Raw genomic sequence first — 18,935 nt, forward strand, 5'->3', positions numbered from 1 at the left:
TATTCATTATTCAGAATTTATTGCACATTTGTTATAAGTAGATGTCAGTAAAATGAGAGATTCTAGGCTGCAGTGATTCCATGCTGAGATCATTCTGTGCACCGCTGTAATACTAAATCTCATCTATTTCTTATGATTGATTTACTGTAACAATGTTACAGTGTGTTCTTTATACCCATATATTATACAGTTATACAATTAATTTGAATTATCATTCAAACCAATTAGCTGCTGGGAAAGCATTGATGTTGTTCTAAGTTATCTGTATTCTAATAAAAAATCATTATGTGTATGCACAGAATTGCAATGTGGTGTTAAAATCATACTTCCCTACCGTGGTATAGCCGGGAGGGTCCTAAAAATTGGGTCCCCCCGGAAGGTTGGCAAGCCTCCCGCATCAGCCCCTTCACTCCATCCCTTTGCGGTTCATGGTTCATATACCAGTATTCTCTGTGCTTTGGGGAGGGGCTAAAATTACGCAAATCAAATCATTTAGTACCACCCCCTACCCGAAGAGCCGTGAATCACGGAATTACAAGAATGGGGGGATAAGATTAATGATGGCAAGACCTGCCCCCACTCCCTTGGAAAAGTTTCTCTGAGACTCTCAAAGTAGGCAAGTAGGGTTAAAATATTATAACTCTTTTAATTGTACTAAAGTGCAGCAGTATATTTATCCCTTGATGTCTGCATAAATTGGCCTCACTGACATACACTACCTGTCTGAGTGAGCAAATTAGAGGATCCTTTTATTGACACCACCGTACAGCATTGCTTGCACTATTCAGCAGTTATCTTATATTTAACAGATTGGTTTAATGAGTGCCTGATTTCCCACTAGGCCCGTGAGGCACGGGCCTATGGGCGACACCTACTAGGAGCGGCACAGCAACTTAAGCTCCTGGCCACCGCCCCACGGCATCATTGTTCTTTACCCTGAGGGCGAGAGCCTTTGAGTTCCTTTGCATGTCCGCCGCCCATGATCCGAGGCTTTCACTGGGAGAAAACAGAAGAATATCCCGGATCTTGGCCCTTATTCTGATTGAGTCGGATGGCTCCGTGTGCAGTCGGACGGCCGATGTTTGGTATTTGCACATGTGCAGAGGCGTATCTGCAGATGTGCGAATGCCTTGCACGTCCGAACACGGAGTGAGGTCCGTGCAGAAAACGATCGGACGGAACCATCCGAGCAGGGGGTGGAGAGGGGTGTGAAGGGCTGTTTGGGCTCATTACCATATGGGTACGCCCCGAGTTTCATGGGCATTCTCATGAAAATGCTGGGCGTACGTATGGTAATTTGTAAAAGCTGAGATCCTCAGCGAAACGCGTCAGGTGCTGAGCACCCCTCTTCAAGTCTTCCTCCATCCCATTGTGGAATACAAATATCACCTTCAATCGGATACCTGAACCAGGACTCAACTGCTGGATTCTGCCCATGTTTAGGCCAGACTGAAGCTATCCTATTAAGGACGAGACCTTTTGTCACACTCCAAAGGGGACTTCTCCATCTGCTGCAAAAACAGCTTAAAAAACCCTGTCATAGTGATTCATCAATAACTGTCCTATTTCATTGCCACTCCATGATTGAGTCCAATAGGAACAGGATCCCAATTAAGGAAGATTAGAGGGGTGCTATTCCCTAACCCACCATTACATTTCATTATCGTATTGCACCATTTTTTATTTCATGAATTTTATTAATCATGTTATGTTATTTTAAGCATTGTATGTTATGTTTTAGGAATAAATAATATATGTAACTCATTGTTCCTCAGAGCTCAATTTATTCTTACATTTTTGCTTTTTATGTTTAACAATAAGGACTGACTATCCTTAACCAAAACCGCTGCTAAATTTGAAAAAAAAAGCCCTTTAGCAGCGCTGGTATCACCCTTAGGGTTGATGCATACTTTGTTTTTCTCTTTTGTACGCATGGTAATGCGGCCGTGACGCACGTGTGGGGGGCGGACAACTGACATAGCCGGATGTCAGCTGCCCGCCCATTTCCCGGCTTTCATACGGAAACATTTCCGAGTGGTCTGGAGCACTTGGTGCTGCCTGACCACTCGGTCCATCATTCGATGGTTGGCAACCATCGGAGTATGGGGGAGGTTCCCACAGATGGAGGAGGTGTTCACATGAAACATCCACTCGTGGTCCGTACACTGGGCGTCTTACCGCATTCCGGCAGTGTAAGCGATCCGTACGGTAGGCGGGGCTAAGAACACTCGGTTCCTGTCCAAAATACCCATCCGTCCGAATCAACTAGAATAAGGGCCCATGGGTGAAGTTGAAGAAAGAAAACCACTGTCTTCTCTCTCTCCCTTTTTCTCGGGGGGGGGGGGGGAGATGTTCAGGGGTGTTTGTATGTGTGGGGACAATAATGGGGTGTCTAGGGGTGGTTGGAACCTGAAACCTGTGTTTAATTACATTTTTCACTTATTTTGTAGCTTGGTCCAGGCAACTCCTTCTTGTGCACTTATATTAAAATGCAATTTAAATGCTTTCTAATATCAGAATTATACTTAATCCTCCTTCTTGGCACCACAGTAGTAAGTTCTAGTCAATAACATTTGTTGTCTTTAAATAAAATCTAGAGTGTGAGCATTATGTTAGCAGTATCCAGTGGTCCTGCTGTAAAGTGCAAGCAAGCAACCACACTTCTATTGCTGTGGAAAACCTTGGACTAGCCTATGATTACACCAAAGCTCTGTTCCCAAATTTGCTTATGGAAAGAATCCAGTTTAAGGAAACCACAGTAAAAGTTTGCTTTCGTCAATTAGAGCGGTTTGTTTTGGATTTGTACATTGAAACGTTACAGAAATTCTGTAAAATTGAAATTCTGTAGATTGAAATTTTAAACACAATGAAGTCCCTGAACATGTTCACAGTAGGCCCATCTCAGACCTGATCGCATGGCTGCTACTTGCAGCAGCCAGCGATCAGGCAAACCCCGTCCCACTAGAGAGAAATCCCACCTTGCGAGTTAATGGCTCTCTGTGCAATTAGATGTGTACGGCTGCTAACGATCAAATGGTTTCCTCACTGGTCACCACTGATCGCAGGCGCTGAGTAGCCAGGAACATACTCGGCAGCTGCAATGAAATCAGCCTAATTGAGGCTGGAGCTGTCGCCATGCATCTCCTTTCTGAAACGCTTAGGAACTCCTGCGTTTTCCCAGTCACTCCCAGCATTTTTCTTTAGTTTCTTAACACTCCCTACATTTCCGGTACACTGTGAGGAGCTTTTTGCTGCATCTCCTAATGAAATAAGATGAAAAGTATAAAGAAAAAGCTGGTACGTTCTATCTCTCGGAGCTGCTCAGTCGCACAGGGGTCTTGGGTCTTATGGCATATGAATGCTAGGTGTATGAGAGCACACCTGTATGCTAGAATTAGGAGCATACACTTCACTAGATGATAGTTAGGTCTGCATATATAATGCCTTAGCCCGTAAATATGGTAATTGATTATATAACGGAACCATGAAATCTCACTCTGAATTAGCTCACATAGAGTATAGGAATTACTCAGTATGAGTGTTCACCAACATGCCTGGTTTCAGCAAAATGTTTTGGTGAGCTGGGCATAAAACTATTATCCATTAACGCATGGCCGTGGCAAAACTAGTGTTCTCCTATCTCTACAAGTACAAGTACACAGTACCTGGTAGCAGGTATACACTGGTGTGTTTCACAGCTGATATGTGCAGTTTCATCAGAAGCATCTCTTTATATCGCTTCTACTTTTCCCCGTTGTTGTCTCACACCTTTACGCGTTTTGTATTTCCACCTTAGGTGAAAGGAAACCCTACTAAAAGGTTTAAATTGCTCACTCAGCATCACATTGACCCCTGTCCGTCTCTCGTTTAAGACTTTTGTTGTGCTAGAACAGAACAGGCTGAGTTGGTTGTACAGATAAATTGTAATATAACCTGGAACCTGAACTATTGCTCCTTATTTTTTCCTGTAAAGAACGGTGTCACCTTCCAGCGTAATTTCAGCAATTTTGTTTGTTCATGCAGTTTTTATATGCCAGTTGTGGTGAATGTTCAACCCTCTAGAAATGGTAGACATTTTCCTTTGAGGTTATCGTTTCATGGCCATTGCCAAACCCACAACTGATGTAGCATTCTATTGACTTTTGTTCTTAATTTAATGTTGAAGCAGGATTTCTTTTTAGTGTAAAATACAAAACAAACCCCATTCAGAAGCTGTTTTTTTAACTATTCATAGCAGCTAGTCTAAATGTTTTTTGATATATAATCACTATACTAACAACACTGTTAGAGTTTTCATTGGACAGCATTAATATTATTACAAGATGTATTTTCTGATATTGCGTAGCCCAACAAAGATCTATTCTTACATGCAGATCAGTTTCCATGTTCGCTGCCCACTCCCTACCTGCTTTCACTACAGATACCAAAACTAATATTATGTTGTGATTAATGCATGACAATTTTGGCTATGTAGTTTTAGTTCATTCTTTTATAGGTAATGTATTCAGTAGTCACATGCTTGACATTCAGTGGTCATTGCTTCACTATTATATTTTTGTTTATTTATGTAAATAGAATTTATTTTAATGCTACATACTTCCATAATAAACATCAGCAGGGACTTATAAAATTAAATTGGCATCCATTGTTTCCAAACATATGTCATTTGGGCATCTTGCATTTAAATTGCCCAAACGGCTTTGCAGCAGTGAGATGGCATTGGTGAGCATGGGCCTACTGAGAGGTATCTAGTGTTATGTCCGTTGCCCTGAATTTATTGGTCCCTGCCAGTCCCTGCATGATCAGTTGATGCTAAGCTATGGCAAACAGTCATACTTTCATCTAGATGTCAGAAAATCAATGTTTGGATCTGCTTAGATTTGTAACTTGCTTAAGTGATCTCACATACAAGAATAATCATATACAACCTGCAATGGTGGGTCTTACGTCGGTGGAGGAGAGGGGCTGCAGTGATGCTGCCCCCCTCCGCTGCAACGCTTTAGGTCCATGCAACTCCCCGCTGCTGCCACCTTCCGGTCCTGATCACCGCTGCGGGACCAGTGCATGCACAGTAGCTTCTTCGGTACTGCATATGTGCTGGGCCCAACCTCTATGGGGCTGCTTCAGGAGCAGACCTACAGAAGTGTATTGATGGTCCCGGGTCCGGCGCATGCGCAGAACCCATTTTTGAGGGCTGACCCGCAGCAGCCCATAGAGATGCACCCCGGAGGGAGGGAACACCTCCCAATGGGACTGCCTTGGGTAACTGGCAGGTCGGACTTCCAACAGGAAGTCACTACCAGTCACAGTGAAGCCAGTGCAGTCTCACAGACTGCATCTGGATTCACACAGTGGCAGATTTTACTTGGGGGCAGCAGCCCTGCAGCCCATAGGTAAAAACTGCCAGTGACAACCTTGGTTACTCATTGTGACATCAGCTGTACTTTTCTGTAATGGCATGTCAGGACATCCAAGTCATAATTAGCATACCCTCCAACTGTACCAATTTTGCTGGTACAGTACCATTTTTTAATGGCCAGCTGCTCTTTGTGTAGTATGAGTGGCCTAGACTACATTTCCCGGGTTGCATTGCAGGGGGACTCAGTGGGGCGGCAGTCCTCCCCTTGCTTAGGGATTTCTCCCTGGAACCCCTGCACCTCCTCTCCGTTCCCAGGGGACTGCAAAGCCAGTGCACACCACAGGAGCACAGGGGCGCCGCCAATACAGTATTTGAGCTGATGGGCAGCTGAGGACGAGGAGGCCCCAGGGGGAACAGAAAGCAGGTGAGTGCTGCTAACATGGGGTATATGATCTCAATTGATGCCAATACACATTCGGAAAGGGGATTTGACCAAGCCCCCTTTTCTAGCTGACAACGCCCATTTGACCACGCCCCCTTCCCGAATGTGCACCGATTTTTTTCCTCCAAATGTTGGAGGGTATGAGTAGGGTTACCACCTAGTCCCTTTAATTCCGGACACATATTAATTACACAGGTTCTGTGGCTGGCTGACTTCAAGACTCCACTTCACCTGATTTTAAACTGCCACAGAACCTGTGTAATTAACATGTGTCCGGAATTAAAGGGACTAGGTGGTAACCCTAGGTATGAGTTAGATGCATAGGGAAAGCAGCGATTTGTTAGTCTAGTTGTTAACATAGGAATCTTTAACTCCATATAATTACAACATCAAAAAGTTTATTATATTATCCATATTCCTTTACTTTAGTTTTATTGTCAATTTTTTTTCCATAAAGTTGAAATAAGTAAGACATAGAGTAGTTGTACAAAAGGCTATGAATGGATACTCAGCTGTAAACTGATTGGCAACCACTACCATAGAGCATGGCAATGATGTGGCAATTGTAAATGGGTCTAAGTAAAAATTAGAACTGGCTGGACTGGATAGGCTCCATTCATCAAACTATGCATTCCGGTACTTGTAGTGTCTGGTTGCCTGTCCTTAAAGTATTCTGCAAGGGGGGAACCTGTGACAGCTGTCATCAGGGACAACGGGAAGGGGAAATTACAGCCTCGCGGTATGGTCTGGAGGTTTTTACTACAACCCTGGACATACAGGGAGGTTTTATTCTCTCCCTTTTCCGCTCCCTGGTGACAAGTGTCACAGGCGCCCCCAGGATGAGACACTACAAGCTCTGGAATGAGAAAGATTGATGAATGGGGCCTATTCGGTCTAGCATTCTGGGGGTCTGGTCTGGTTTTTTTACCCATTCCCATTGTAACCTGGGAGTGAGTAATTACTGTTTGAGGACGTATGTGTAACCCATTGTGTAGGTAGAGGACCAGAGATAAGGCAGGGTACATGAAAAATAGCAGTAGTTAAACACATAGAGGAGATGGGACATAATCATACAGAGCAAATAAAAGTAAGAGCAGGTGTGTATGGGGTCATGGGCACAGGTGTGACCGAAAACAGGTGGATAAAGACAACAGTGGCCAAATGTAATAGTTTTTGGGTTGACGACGTTTTTTTAAAGTGACTATCATTTACAAGGCAAAACCATGCCTTGTATGTTATTGCCCATTTAAAAAAAAACTCCAAATTCGGTGGGCATCTCACACTTGGAGGCTATTACATTTGGCCACATATGACAGACAAAAAGTACTTGGAGAAGAAAGGTTATATACAATTGAAACCAAAAACAGAGATGATATCTAATGCAGCAGGAGGCATCTGTAGAAAAAAAGACCCACCTGGATGCAGCACTGATCCTAAGACGCAGCATTCTATCACAGACGGGCATGATGGTAACAGTCGTAGGCGAAGGGAGTAAGCTTCAGCTTTCTCAGACTGGTTACCAGAATTCCTCTGCTGGGCCCAGGAAATCTATGCCGAAATGCAAAGCCACTCTATGCCTAATGGCCACTCTACTGAATGGAAGTGGCATACCCCCATCATGCCCTGTTGCCGTTTCTGCTCTGCCCCCCCCCCATCTCCCACAAAAAAAAACACATACACACCCAAAACAAACATTAACAAACAACACTTTTCAGTCTTGCTGCGGAGAAGTGGTAACTGCATAGAATTAGACACATTGAAAAGTACTTAGGAATAGCACACATAATAGACACAAAAGAAGTTGCAACGTTGTGTATTCCTCTCAATTCAAGTTCACTTGAATCCATTTACCGTACTTCATGGTAAATTCCTAGAGAGATTGTTGTGTATCGGATTGTTGTGTATCTTGCATAAACCTGTTTTCAGTGGATGTAGAAACATGTCCGTGTAAACCCCTTGTGCGAGGAGATCAATCAATATGTATGCATTATGAATGTCCATTTTAATCTCAGTTGAAAAATTATACAAAACTAAATCCTAAAATATGTCAAGCTACAGTACAGAACAGTCTGGTTTTGTCAAAAGAAACTGTACCTTTAATAACAATGTTTACATGGTTTTGCATGATCTAATTTACTAATCAAGGCTGTTATGTTTTTAGTTTTGATACACACCAGTAATTGTCTTTAAAAAGTTTTACATTTAAGGATAAAATACATTGGGATAATAAGTTAATTGCAACCTTGATGAGTTTTCAAAAGGACCTACCGACTTTCTCTGCAGAGAAACGTAAGCTTTGTATTTTGCTTTCTAAAACATTATACTCTGTGCGAGTGCTTATTTTATCACTTTGAAGAAAAAGTCTGATATATGGAAAATGGTGTTGTTGTTGCTGTAAAGCATTTCATGGTTAGGAGAGTGCAGCTTGACCACATGCTTTCCAAGTTTTCAGTGAGAGCTCTCACGCAGGGTCAGTTTGTATTGCAGTGAAGTCTGTTCCTCAGATGTAGATGAAGGGAGCTTTCACTGCACCGTAGACGCTAGAAAGCACTTCTCAATGTGTTTTTCTACACTTAAACTCTCTCCATGAACACGCTGTGCCAACATCAACTTTCAACAAAACTGCTGCTTACTAAGGACTAGTTAATGCAAATCAAGGAGGGAACAGCTTAGGTGTTTGTCCTAGAAACTGTTATTGTCTCGGTGTGGTGGTATACTATATGGAATTCATATTTTATCTTCCCTTGCCTAGAGTTTCTCATTTTTGTTTATGCTGTTAATCAGAATGCTGATTTTGAAGACAATCGGTTTTGGAATAAATTACAATAACAATCATTAAACATTGAACAATGTTCAGCAATAAATCTAGACTTCTAGAGCACTATATGGAGTAATATGTCCAGGTTGGGTGTGGTATAGAAGAGCTACAGTATTTAGGGCAGCAGGTACAAAAGGTCCACAGATAAAAGCAGGTTATGGTTAACATACAAATGGTCAACGCAAGATTTTTCCAGAACAAAATTGTGGGCCAAATGTAATAGGGTGTGAGAATAAGAAAGGGATATATTTTGGGAGAGTTCTCCCAAAATCTCTCCCTTTCTGATTCTCACACCCTATTACTGTTTATTTGGCCCTGTATGTTTCGTAATACCGTATGTAACCACCATCAGTAGAAACACTTACCCTCACCACTCGTAATGCAAGGTGGCTCACTCTGCTACCGCTGTAGTTGCCACAGGTTACTATATCCAGTTGTTGTACACGTGGATAGAAAAGCAGGAAAATGTTGAGAAAAGGTAAACCTTTTGTACTTAAGGATCTAAGTCACATTGACCATATGGTGTTAATGATATGGCCGGACCTACCATTACTACAGCTACGCAGCTGAGTAAGGTGCTGACTAAGGTGCTGTTCACCACAAATTCCCTGCCATAGTAACTCACATCGTCCCCCATCTGCCTTGCACAAGATCTATTCTGCCTATTCCCATGCTCAGACCTCTCTCCACCCCCTTTTCTTCCCTGGTGTATCTCCTGCTGTGTCCATGGCTGATTAGGTCAAGCTAGATGTTGTCTGCCGGCATTGTGCAGCTTAACTAGGACACCAAAGCCTTATCTGTGTAAAGTAGTATCATTTATTCCACTTAGGGGTGCCTGAATCTCTAGTCACTTACTAAATATATTAGGCTCAGGCCAGCCCTGTGTCTACCTATTTGTTGTAGATCTGTAATCTGGACACCGCCGGACAAGGGGTGCAAGGGACCAAATGGTGAATCTTCTCCAGTCTTCCCAAACACAGCCTGCAACATGACAGTTAGGTGCTGATTGGGTGGTACTTTATTTCTCTTTATCTCCCTCCACTTTATCACTTATCGCTTAATACATCTGGCCTAATACATTTTTATTACTTTATTGCCATTTTAATGAAATATTGACTCATGCAGGGGAGGGATGTGTGGTTGAGGTGCTATTCTGTGTGGGGTTGAGGGGTCCTCCTAGAGATGTCAGTGTACTGGCTCCAAGATGTCTGTTGCTAGCCCTGACTGGAAGTACTCCAGTAAGTAATGTCAAGAAGTTGGTACAATCCAAGGCTAGTTCAGTTAGTTAAAAGAATTGTGAGGTAAAGGTTGCAATGGTCTTGTGACTTTGGTTGCAGTGTGGATTAACATGCAGTTAGATTCGCCGATAAGTACCGTTTGGGTGAGGTTATGGGGATGGGTGAATAAAATGCAGGTGTGTTTCAACCATTTTGGGGGTGTATCACAGCCAGCAACTGCCTTTTTGGATACAGTTTTACTGGCCACAGCAGCTTACTTGCAACGGACCCTCTGAGCAATCATAGGGTTGCTCAGATGTCTGATGATGCGACCGATGTTCGTCTGATGCTGCAGCCTTGTACACAAGCATTGGATCTCAAAAGCCAATACACAAGACATCTGCTGTATGTTCATGTATTCTTAGATCCGCGGCTTAAGAAGGCGTAGTAGTGATTTACAGCCATTTTTTAATAAATAGACAGCAATAGTTGAAGTTGGTGACAAGGAGAGTATTCAGTATGAGCAAGGTCAGCAATAAGCAGAACTTCAGGCAACAGACAGCACTATTGTATCCATGGAGTAGGTAATGTGGACAGCTATATAAATCCACTATCTGTAGTACCTTCACTGGCATTTCAATAATGGGTGCAGGATGTGCAGTGCAGATGGGCCCACGGGGTCCTACGAGACCCACCCAACACACATTGCACCCATTTTTTCAATACATATCCACTGATAAGAAACAACAGGGACAATCACCAGGAAAATGGCGCTGTGGCCATTATCCTGAAGACCTGTGCATGTGCACTAGACTTTGGTACAGAGCTAGGGTATCCTAGTAAAGTTAGTGCTGAAAGTGTATTGCTCTACCTGCTCGAGAGGAGGGGCCTGGATGGAGAATGCACTCAGGCCGCCACCTCTTTTGATGTACCCCTGAGTAGCTTACAGTAATGTTTCTTCATTGAATAGATCACATTATGACATGTACTGTAGCATATCCTGAAGTCCTAGCATTAGCATAACACTGCACAGGTAACACTACTGTATCTACTCCAACACTTCCATATTCATTTTCTGAAATGCTGTTTGTGGCTACTGACATTGTTACTTATTTTCTTGGCTGCAGGTTGTTCTATTCTTACCCCAAATGGTATGCATAAACTTGCTGATAATGAAGAAATATAATAGCAAATAATAGCTAAAATCTAAATAATTGGAAGAGATTGTGCAGTTTTCTCAGCTAAAAGAACTTTAATTAGCATAATAAAATGAAAAAGGTGCATAAAGAGAAAATGTATTACATATGCGAAATTGTCATGAGATTCCTAGCTACTGTAGGTTGTAATTGGTCCACTTATTTATCCTAATTAATTGCTTGGTGAGAAGGTTTCTCACTATTAAAATCACATACTAACTTGCAAATGTCATGCGTACAGTCATTACCCAATAAAACTAAATGTCCACACATCAGGTCAATGTATTACACCACCTCTTCAGGGTGTCCTATAAATAGTTCTCCCAATCTGAACTACTGACATTAAAGACCTTAATTAGGGCTCATATAGTGTTGAATGTATTTTGCGTCCAAAATGCTAAGTGTACTGGAATACGTACCAATTATTGCTCAGGAGAAATCAGCAGTGTGCCATTATGTACTGGCCAAATGCTGGCACACCTGTTGCCGCTTATTTTGCCCCTCTAAAACTAAGGCATTGTAAGTAGAAAATTCAACTGGCTGTACATAGGAAAAGAAGCAAAGCATTTGTTTGGGTGCTCCACCATCGATGTCAGACAATGTTCTTTTTTCTGTTATTCTGTGCTAGGAATAACTGTCATGCCACGTAACGGTTTTCCCTTCCTTACATGGCATGCACATAATAATGGAATATTCAAATCATCAATAGCTGCCTGTAATTGGCTTAATGCGACTTACTTAAAGTACCAATGGCACTATAGTGAACCATTCTCTCGATGTCGGCAAAATGGATTTGTCCCATCCTAAAGGACATCGGCGATTCTTTATCCATGTCCCTTTATGGTACAGTACATCGTTTTTCTATAAAAAAAAAAATGCCCTAATTACATTTTATTTTTTATTTTTGTGAAGATAATTATGGCAAGTTCGATCACCGCAACTCATTGCTCTGTGCCTGTATTCATTTTTATCCTTTATTACACTTTAATATTCAAACTGGCTTTTGTGAATATGGAAAATGCAATGTATACAGTTTTAATAAAATAAAGTAAGTCTATTAAACACTTAATACTTTTGTACTCTAGAATAAGTGATTTTCCATTCAGGTAACTCTTCCACTCATGCAGAGATTTCAATACAATGCCTCCAGTTTTCCATTTTCATTTGTTTGCTTTGAGTTCTATTTATTATTGCAGAATTTTATTGTCAAATAAAAGTAATTTATATTAAAAGGTATGCTGGATTTTAATGCATGCAGGGCATTCTGTGTAGTGTTTGCCTAGAGATGGGTCAGTATCAGGTCACTACAATTGTGATATTTATTAATATTCTAAAAACAATTTCATATAATAAAAAAAAATATTAACTGTTGCCTGTAGTGTTTGAGCAAATGGTTTGCCTCTGATAAATACCTGTAGCTGCTTGGCTAGCCCCGGTCTCCATGGCCCTTATTCTGATCGGTGCGGCCGGAGCCGATTATGCGGCCAGGACCGTGCGTGCGAAACCCCGCCTTCAATACGGATCGCCAACTCCGTCCGTATGCGGTAACAAGCTGGCCGAACGGACCGCACGTGTATTTTTCACGGAATACGCTTCCTCCATCTAAGGGAACCTCCCCCATCATTCGATGGTCGCAGACCATCGAATGCAGGACCGTGTGCTCCACCAGCACCCGCAACCTCAGACCACACGGACATTTCTCCGTGCAAAAGCAGGGATCTGGGCGGGCAGCTGACATCCGGCGATGTCATATGTCCGCCCCCTACACGTGCGTCACGGCTGCGTTACCATACGTACGCCCAGCGTTTTCATGGGAACGCCCATGAAACGCGGGGCGTATGCAAATGGTAATGAGCCCAAATAGCCCTTCACGCCCCTCTCCACCCCCTGTTCGGAGTGTTCACATATCATGCGGGATTTGGCCGTACGCCCCGCTCGCACATGCGCAGAGACGCCTCTGCACATGCGCAGACACAAAACATCGGCGGGCTGAACGCACGCGGATATATCCGCACCGATCAGAATAAGGGCCCATGTGTGCTGTGTGGCCAGTCTACACTAGTCCTGGATAGAGCCCTTAAATTGGGATTGTCCAACCAAATTCTGGAGAACTGGGGAGGTACAGATGGAGCCATCCTCATCTAGCCCTTTAATAGGATTTAGTGAGTTATATGATTAGGGCTCTATCCAGGACTAGTGTAGACTGGCCACACAGCACACATGGAGACCGGGGCTAGCCAAGCAGCTACAGGTATTTATCAGAGGCAAACCCTACTGTATTGTCTTATATTGCAGCTGAGAACAATAGGCCTTGGATAGCCATGGTTTACCATGGCTATCCAGAGATGGCTAGATGAGGATGGATCCATCTGTACATGTATAGACTTCATTGAGACATGTAGCAATTAATCATATACTGTAAGTTTTATGGTGTTTAGAAAGTGGGAAAATATTACATTCCAGATATCAAAATGAATGGATGTTTTGGAATAATTATATAGAGAACCAAGACGGGAAGCCTAACAAGGGAACTAGATTATTATTAAATAAAATAGTGGCGGTGTAAAAAAACCCTGATATTGGCAAGATGGATAGAAAATACACCAATCCCATTAACTTTAATTACCCTGTTCCAACTAGATTGGGCAGAAGGTAAAGAAAAGGAAGGGAAATTTTTTTGTAGAGATATGGATACCTTATATAAGAACGTTACACAAAAACTAAAGAGGCCTTGAAAATATGTTTGGAAACAACAACATGGTATGAGATAGAAACAGAGACCAATGATAATACCTCACTTTGATCATACTAAGAACTGAGACTTGAAATCAGAGTAAAACCCCAAATAATAACAATAAACAAAGAAAGAATAAGAAAGTGATAAAGATATAAAACGCCAATAAGATAGAAGAAACCAGGTATTACCAAGAATGTGGATTTTAATTTGTAAAAATTTAGTTGATACATTTTTTTATATATATAATATATTATGATATGTATTTTTATGATTGTTAGATGTGAAATATGATTAATAAAATGTTTGAAGAAAAAAGAAAAAAATATTCAGATTTTTGCCTTAATAAACAAAAATTAATTTTAAAAATGTTCCTAATAGAAGAACTACAGTGTTACCAGCAATTTGCAAATGTACACAAGACTGTGAGTCAAGAACAGAATGTACTATGTGGCATACAGCAGGCTCTACCCTACCCAAATAGTGCAATTTAGCCCTGCCCCTTCCACACAGACCTTCAAATGACAGATTGTTGCTGCTACAGCGGTGGGGCCCAATAATGTGAGAACCCGGCTGCAGCTCGGACCTTGCCAGCCTCAGCTTCTTTCCAAGCTTCTACTGGAGAAGAGAACTTAAAAATTGGAAAGTATCTACTGCTAGTGTGATGTCTTCAGGAAGAAATCATTGGCACAGGAGATAACAAAGACTCTGCCAGTGTGCCAGAACATCTATTAGGAGATAACAAAGACTCTGCCAGTGTGCCAGAACATCTATTAGCTTCTACGCAAGCTCCATCTTCCTGAAAACATTGCAGTTTGCAGTGGGTACATAAAGAGGGAACAGGAGTAGTTTGTCCCACTGCACACGGGCACCTTCATTCATTAATATGACTCAGCCACACATAGGGCAGTATTCAATGAAAATATTCTCCATGCATGGCGAGCGTTTTTTTTTCGCTCGCCATGCACTCGCCGTATTTTTGCTGAGATTCTCCATGTTTGGAGATTCTCCGCCACGGCACTTTAGATAGTATTCAATGTGACTGAGACTCACCACCCCTCGCGGCGAGTCTCAGCCAATCCAGCGTATGAGGTGACGCTGCAGGGAGCCTGAGGACGGCGGCAGGCAGGGAGATGGAAGTCTCCCTGCCTGCCCCAGAACGTATGTGGGGGGGATGTGGGCTCCCCGGGAGCCAGGCAGCACAGGCTGCCCCCCGGGAGAGCCAACAGGGGGCCGGGTATTCACTGCACCCGATCGTGCATATGTAATGATCGGGTGCAGTGAATATATGAATATCTAATGAGCGGCTCGGCTCCCGGCCCCCTGCTGGCTGCTCTGTGTAAAAAAAATATATATATATTAAGCTTGCATTTTAACAACATTTATTTTTGTTAGCCATTAAAAGGTATCATATTTGCTAGATTGCTATTTTGTTTTTCTCACTGAGGAACAATAAAACTTTTCTTTTAATATATATATATATATATATATATATATATATATATATATATATATATATATATTAAATTAAATATATATTCATGTGCTATAAGCACATGAATAAAAATAGCATGCCCTTTCACAGATTAAAATTCCTGATTTTTTTGACACCAAAATTAAAACAAAAAACCTTTTATTGTAAAAGTTCATATTCCACTTCTCCATGAAAAGATGGAGAATTGCTACACGGAGAGACACGGCGAAAATCACTTAGAAAGATGGCGAGAAATGCACGTTGAATAGGGTTGCTCGCTTTTTGAGAGCAAAAGTCTCCGTCCAACGCGAGAAAAGCACAAACTCGCCATAAAACACGGAGAATTTTTCTCATTGAATACTGCCCATAGCCTCAGCTGGTATTAAGCTTAAGGACTTCAGAAAGTTGTTAATGCTGTTGCACTATATTTATAAATAGCCTGTAAAAAATAAAATAGTTCAAGAAACCCTATGCGCAAAAAATAACACTGAAGTATAATGTGAAGGAAACACAGGGTGTACTTGTAACATTTCTGACATAATAATAGATGTCTGTACGATTTGAGTAATGTACAGTATATCATGTTTCCCCCTCATTTGTATTACTACTTCAAAGAATCACATTTTCTAAAGGACTTTAAAAAAATGTTTCCAATGTGCTAATAGCAGATCAAATAAGCAGCCAAAAGGCAAAGGCACATACAGTATTATTTAGCAGTTTGACTTTAATCATTCAACACAAATTAAATGTGCAAGAGTTATGATCTGCCTTGAGATAATCTGTATAGATACAGTATATGTATTTTTAACATTATCTAAAGCATTTGGGTATGGCTACTAAAGTGCTCCCGTCGCCTAATGCTGTGAAAAGGTAACCAACTTTTTAAGGATGTGTGCAACCCGATCTGTATTTACAGTATATAGCACACCAGAACTCTGTGAAGAAAAGCCGCAGCCACTGCAATGTAGCATTTTGTATACAGATTCAGACACAGATATACAAGTGGTGTCTATCAAATTAATTAGGATAGTTGACGGTGTTTACTACTGTAGCTATATCACATTGCGTCTTAATGCATCAACCATCACAATGTATTGCTTCACAAATTCTGTGATTCTCCCCAGATACGTAAAAGTGACAATCATTGACAGTGCAAAATCAAACTGGTTTTGATTGCCGCTTAAAAAAAACCTTGATATTTCTTGCCAAATCTCTCACTTTGTGAATCTCACATTCTATTAAATGTCCCCCATAGGTTCCCTGAACCATTTGACTAAAGCTGGCCATACATCTACAGATTTATTGTCCGATTTGGGTGGTTGGAACAAAAATCTGGTAATGGTAATGACCATTTGATTTGAAATGCTGTAAAGCGGGCAAAAACTGTCATTTTTTTTATTAACTGCCATTTGTGTAAAGTGTAAATAATGAGCAGTATTACTACTACTACTGCTACCTACCTACCACTTCTAATTTTGGTCAAAAGTAGAAGAAAAAATGTGTGGGACCTCCATCCCACAAAGTATAACCAGCTATGTGCGCTTTGAGCCAGTCCTGTTTGGGGGGGTTATTAAGTAGGAGTCCTCCGTATTCATCACTGAACGTCATTAGCTGGAGGGTAATACCATAGCCAGGGCATACTTGTCCGAAGTATATTCCCTCCTAACTAGTTAGCCCAGGCTCAAAATTCCTGGCTGTGGTGGCTCTTACCGTTTTGGAGGAGGGGGGGCTGCAATGCGGCCTCCGCTGCCATTGCCACTGCCACGTTTCCCATCCGCCGGTCCCCTGCACGGGCCCAGCGCATGCGCAGTAACATCATACATAGGCCCTTATTCTAGTTGATTCGGATGGATGCGTTTTTCGGACAGGAACCGAGTGTTCTTAGCCCCGCCTACCGTACGAATCGATCACACCGTCCGAATGCGGTAAGATGCCGAGCGTACGGACCGCGAGTGGATTTTTCATGTGAACACCTCCTCCATCTGTGGGAACCTCCCCCATCCTCCGATGGTCACCGACCATCGAATGATGGACCGAGCGGTCAGGCAGCACTGAGTGCTCCAGACCGCTCAGACATTTTTCTGCATGAAATCAGGGATATGGGCGGGCAGATGACATCTGGCTACATCAGTTGTCCGCCCCACACACGTGCGTCATGGCCGCATTACCATACGTACGCCCAGCGGTTTCATGGGAATGCCCATTAAACGCGTGGCGTACGGATATGGTAATGAGCCCAAACAGCCCTTCACACACCTCTCCATCCCCTGCTCAGATGGTTCCGTACGATCGTTTTCTGCATGTACCTCACTCCGTGATCGGACGTGCGAGGAGTTCGCACATGCGCAGATACCAAACATTGGCTGTCCGGCCGCACACGGAGCCGGCCGACTCAATCAAAATAAAGGCCACACTGCGTATTCTGACTCAATAACCAGGCTGTAAATGTAAGGCCTTTAAGACAGTTCATCTGTGTATGTCTATAGTGAACCAGTACTCACACCAGGAGACTTTGTCAGACAGTGTCAACTCAACTGATGAGGCATGTGTGAAGAATCCAGATGAGGGTTTATTTCAAGCTGATATTCTTGTAATAATGCACAAAAACAGTAGGTGAAAAGATAATAATTTGCCAGAGCTCAACAGGAATCAACTGAAGGTTAAGATGGCAGACATACAATGAGATAGAGATGGGAAGAAGGCAGGGCTAATGACATCAGAGCCCTACAGGAACAAGGAAGGACAATTTTCACAAGATGCAAAGCTTTGCAATAATAACATGACAGAACTGAACAGCATATAAAGACACATACTTCGTGGGACATGACACTCCCCGTCTGAAATCTTTAGATTTCACGATAATTAAAACATAATAAAGTCATTTGGTGAAGTGCAGAATTGATCTTGAGACCTGTAAACAAAGAGAACCTACAACAATAACAGATAATTATAAGAAAACATTTCGTCTAAATCTTGTGACTGAAGTCCCAAGTGTCAAACCCATCTTCGGATTGGGGAAGTCGCAACTTGCAAACACTTCCACCAACCCACACTGTAATCCAAATAATTAGGTGTCAATGGTATGATAGCTGGAAGTTTGTAGTAAATTTCTTCCTATAATTAGCTGAATCTAGTAGCCAAGTTCGTCTTTATGTGGCATCTTCCTTTGGGAGAAGAAGCACTAATTCACTAATTGGACGGAAGAAAACTCGGACAGAACCTCCTTTGGTCACTTTGACTTCCACTTTACGAGTCTTTCCATCGTCGCTTGGGATAACCTTGGTGATAAGTCCCATTGGCCAGTCATTGCGATGGGCCTCTTTGTCCTTTAAGAGAACGAGGTCACCGATCTGGAGGTTGGGTTTAGACATCTGCCATTTATGACGACTTTGAAGCATGTGTAGATACTCCGTCTTCCAGCGATACCAAAACACGTTGGACAGGTGTTGAACCTGTTTCCACTGGCGCCTGTAGATGTCATTGTGGTCTAAGATTTCAGAAGGAATTAAAGCAGCTCCAATCTTCTGGGTGAGAAGAGTGGCTGGAGTAAGAATGATTGGAAACTCAGAGTCTGAAGATACTGGGACAAGTGGTCTTGCATTTATTATGGCAGATACTTCTGCAAGAAAGGTGACTAAAACCTCATGGGTAAGAAGTGACTTGTGGTCCAGCAACATTGAATCGAGGATTTTCCG

General features: G+C 42.2%; 1 protein-coding gene across 1 annotated transcript in view; it reads left to right on the forward strand.

The window, feature by feature from the left end:
• The window catches only part of NAV3 (neuron navigator 3), a 582,637-nt gene that overhangs the window by 214,375 nt on the left and 349,327 nt on the right, over positions 1-18,935 (forward strand). The window lies entirely within an intron of this gene.

The sequence above is a fragment of the Crinia signifera genome, chromosome 4, assembly GCF_055691185.1.
Source record: "Crinia signifera chromosome 4, ASM5569118v1, whole genome shotgun sequence".
Classification (NCBI taxonomy): Eukaryota; Metazoa; Chordata; class Amphibia; order Anura; family Myobatrachidae; genus Crinia; species Crinia signifera.